Source organism: Monodon monoceros, unplaced genomic scaffold (genome assembly GCF_005190385.1).
Source record: "Monodon monoceros isolate NGI ecotype Baffin Bay Population unplaced genomic scaffold, NGI_Narwhal_1 Super_Scaffold_16, whole genome shotgun sequence".
Classification (NCBI taxonomy): Eukaryota; Metazoa; Chordata; class Mammalia; order Artiodactyla; family Monodontidae; genus Monodon; species Monodon monoceros.
This window is the reverse complement of record NW_021703772.1, coordinates 24,711,162-24,715,821: the sequence shown is the minus strand read 5'-3', so window position 1 is coordinate 24,715,821 and position 4,660 is coordinate 24,711,162. Positions and strand designations below refer to the sequence as shown.

General features: G+C 35.2%; 1 non-coding gene across 1 annotated transcript; it reads left to right on the top strand.

The window, feature by feature from the left end:
* The first annotated feature begins 1,351 nt into the window (after positions 1-1,351).
* Positions 1,352-1,458, top strand: LOC114897383. The gene has a single exon (XR_003794106.1). It is a non-coding gene; the product is annotated as a U6 spliceosomal RNA (small nuclear RNA).
* The last annotated feature ends 3,202 nt before the right edge of the window (positions 1,459-4,660 follow it).

The window sequence follows — 4,660 nt, the reverse complement described above, 5'->3', positions numbered from 1 at the left end:
AAATGACACAATAGGCCAGATAGATTTAATTGATATTTATAGAACATTCCATCCAATAACAGCAGATTACACTTTCTTCTTAAGTGTGCACAGAACATTCTCCAGTAGAGATCACATCTTGGGTCACAAATCAAGCCTCAGTAAACTTAAGAAAACTGAAATCATATCAAGCATCTTTTCTGACCACAAGGCTATGAGATTAGAAATCAATTACAGGGAAAAAAACGTAAAAAACACAAACACATGGAGGCTAAACAATACGTTACTAAATAACCAAGACATCACTGAAGAAATCAAAGAGGAAATTAAAAAAAATACCTAGAGACAAATGACAAAACACGACGATCCAAAACCTATGGAATGCAGCAAAAGCAGCTCTAAGAGGGAAGTTTATAGCTATACAAGCCTACCTCAAGGAACAAGAAAAATATCAAATAAACAATCTAACCTTACACCTAAAGGAACTAGATAAAGAAGAACAAACAAAACCCAAAGGTAGCAGAAGGAAAGAAATCATAAAGATCAGAGCAGATATAAATGAAATAGAAACACAGAAAACAATAGCAAAGATCAATAAAACTAAAAGCTCGTTATTTGAGAAGATTAACAAAATTGATAAACCATTAGCCAGACTCATCAAAAAAAAAAGAGGGAGAGGACTCAAACCAATAAAATTAGAAATGAAAATGGAGAAGTTACAATGGACACAGCAGAAATATATAGCATCCTAAGAGAATACTACAAGCAACTCTATGTCAATAAAATGGACAACCTGGAAGAAATGGAAAAATGCTTAGAAAGGTATAAGATTCCAAGACTGAACCAGGAAGAAATAGAAAATATGAACAGAGCAATCACAAGTAATGAAATTGAAACTGTGATTAAAAATCTTCCAACAAACAAAAGCCCAGGGCCAGATGGCGTCACAGATGAATCCTATCAAACATTTAGAGAAGAGCTAACACCCATCCTTCTCAGACTTTTCCAAAAAATTGTGGAGGAAGGAATACTCCAAACTCCTTCTATGAGGGCACCATCACCCTGATACCAAAACCAGACAAAGACACTACAAAAAAAAGAAAATAAAAGACCAATATCACTGATGAATATAGATGCAAAAATCCTCAACAAAATACTAGCAAACACAATCCAACAACACATTAAAAGGACCATACACCATGATCAAGTGGGATTTATCCCAGGGATGCAAGGATTCTTCAATATACGCAAAGTCAATCAATGTGATACACCATATGTAAAAATTGAAGAATAAAAACCATATGATCATCTCAATAGGTGCATAAAAAGCTTTTGACAAAATTCAACACCCATTTATGATAAAAACTCTCCAGTACTCACTTTGGTAGCACATATACTGAGATTAGAACGATACAGAGAAGATGAGCACGGCCCCTGTGCAAAGATGACATTCAAGTTCGTGAAGCATTCCATATTTAAAAAAAAAAACAAAAACAAAACTCTCCAGAAAGTGGGCATAGAGGGAAACTACCTCAACATCATAAAAGCCATATACAACAAACCCACAGCAAACATCATTCTCAATGGTGAAAAACTGAAAGCATTTCCTCTAAGATCAGGAACAAGACAAGGATGTCCACTCTCGCCACTATTATTAAACATAGTTTTGGAAGTCCTAGCCATGGCAATCAGAGAAGAAAAAGAAAAAAAGGAATACAAATTGGAAAAGAAGAAGTAAAACTGTCACTGTTTGCAGATGACATGATACCATACATAAAGAATCCTAAAGACGCCACCAGAAAACTACTAGAGCTAATCAATGAATTTGGTAAAGTTGCAGGATACAAAATTAACGCATAGAAATTTGTTGCATTCCTATAAACTAATGATGAAAAGCCTGAAAGAGAAAGTAAGGAAACACTCCCATTTACCACTGCAACAAAAAGAATGAAATACCAAGGAATAAACCTACCTAGGGAGACAAAAGACCTGTATGCAGAAAACTATAAGACACTGATTAAAGAAAGTAAAGATGATACAAATAGATGGAGAGATATACCATGTTCGTGGATTGGAAGAACAAATATTGTGAAAATGACTGTATTACCCAAAGCAATCTACAGATTCAATGTAATCCCTATCAAATTACCAATGGCATTTTTTACAGAACTAGAACAAATCATCTTAAAATTTGTATGGAGACACAAAAGACCCTGAATAGCCAAAGCAATCTTGAGGGAAAAAAATGGAGATGGAGGAATCAGGCTCTCTGACTTCAGACTATACTACAATGCTACAGTAATGAAGACAATATGGTACAGGCACAAAAACAGAAACATAGATCAACGGAACAAGATAGAAAGCCCAGAGATAAACCCACGCACCTATGGTCAACTAATCTATGACAAAGGAGGCAAAAAGATATACAATGGAGAAAAGACAGTCTCTTCAATAAGTGGTGCTGGGAAAACTGGACAGCTACATGTAAAAGAATGAAATTAGAACACTCCCTAACACCATACACAAAAATAAACTCAAAATGGATTAGAGACCTAAATGTAACACCGGACAGTATAAAACTCTTAGAGGAAAACATAGGAAGAACACTCTTTGACATAAATCACAGCAAGATCTTTTTTGATCCATCTCCTAGAGTAATGGAAATAAAAACAAAAATAAACAAATGGGACCTAATGAAACTTCAAAGCTTTTGCACAGCAAAGGAAACCATAAACAAGACGAAAAGACAACCCTCAGAATGGGAGAAAATATTTGCAAACGAATCAATGCACAAAGAATTACTCTCCAAAATATATAAACAGCTCATGCAGCTCAATATTAAAGAAACAAACAATGCAATAAAAAAATGGGCAGAAGACCTAAATAGACATTTCTCTGAAGAAGACATACAGTTGGCCAAGAAGCACATGAAAAGGTGCTCAACATCACTAATTATTAGAGAAATGCAGATCAAAACTACAATGAGATATCACCTCACACCAGGTAGAATGGGCATCATCAGAAAATCTACAAACCATAGATGCTGGAGAGGGTGTGGAGAAAAGGGAACCCTCTTGCACTGTTAGCGGGAATGTAAATTGATACAGCCACTATGGAGAACAGTATGGAGGTTCCTTAAAAAAACTAAAAATAGAATTACCATATGATCCACCAATCCCACTACTGGGCATATACCCAGGGACAACCGTGATTCAAAAAGACACATGCACCACAATGTTCACTGCAGGACTATTTACAATAGACACATCATGGAAGCAACCTAAATGCCCATTGAGAGACAAATGGATAAAGAAGATGTGGTACATATGTACAATGGAATATTACTCAGCCATAAAAAGGAACGAAATTGGGTCATCTGTTGAGACATGGATGGATCTAGAGACTGTCATACAGAATGAAGTAAGTCAGAAAGAGAAAAACAAATATTGTATATTAACGCATATATATGGAACCTAGAGAAATGGTACAGAGAAACCAGTTTGCAGGGCAGAAACTGAGACACAGATGTAGAGAAGAAACGTATGGACACCAAGGGGGGAAAGCCGCAGGGGGTGGGGTTGGGGGTGTGATGAATTGGGCAATTGGGATTGACATGTATACACTGATGTGTGTAAAATTGATGACTAATAAGAACCTGCTGTATAAAAAAATAAATAAAAAAATTCAAAAATTAAAAATAAATTGCAGTGGCATTTTTCAAAGAAATAAACAATTCTGAAGTATGTATGGAATCAAAAAAGACCTTGAATAGCCAAAACAATCTTGAGAAAGAAGAACTAAGCTGGAGACATCACACGCCCTGTTTTTGAACTATATTACAAAGCTATAGTAATCAAAAACAGTATGGTATTGGCACAAAAAGACACATAGGTCAATGGAACATAATAGAGGCCAGATACAAACCCATACATACATAATCAGTTAATTTACCACAAAAGAATCAAGAATGTATGATAGGGAAACAGTAGTGCCTTCAATAAGTGGAAGCTGCACAGCCACATGCAAAAGAATGAAACTGAACCTTTATCTTATACCATACACAAAAATTAACTCAAAATGGATTAAAGACTTGCATGTAAGACATGAAACCATAAAACTTCTAGAAGAAAACATAGGCAGTAAACTCCTTGATAGAGGTGTTAGCAATGATTTCTTTTTGGATTTGATACCAAGAGCAAAGGCAACAATAAACAAGTTTGACTACTTCATGCTATAAATCTTCTGCACAACAACGGAAATCATCAACAAAATGAAAATGCAACCTACTGACTGGGAAAAAAAAAATTTGCAAATCATATATCTAATAAGGGGTTAATATCCAAAATATATAAGGAACTCATACAACTCAACAGCAAAAACAAATAATCTGATTGCAAAATGGGAAGAGGATCTGAATAACATGTTCTAAAGAAGACATAGAGATGGCCAACAGGTATGTGAAAAGATGTCCAACATCACTATCATCAGGTAAATGCAAATCAAAACCACAATGAGATATCACCTCACACTTGTCAGAATGGCTATTTTCAAAAACACAAGAAATAACAAGTGTCGGTGAGTATGTGGAGAAAAAGGAACCCTTGTGCACTGTTGGTGTGAATGTAAATCATGCAGTCACCATGGAAAATAAGTACAGAAGTTGAACAAAAAAATTAAAAAT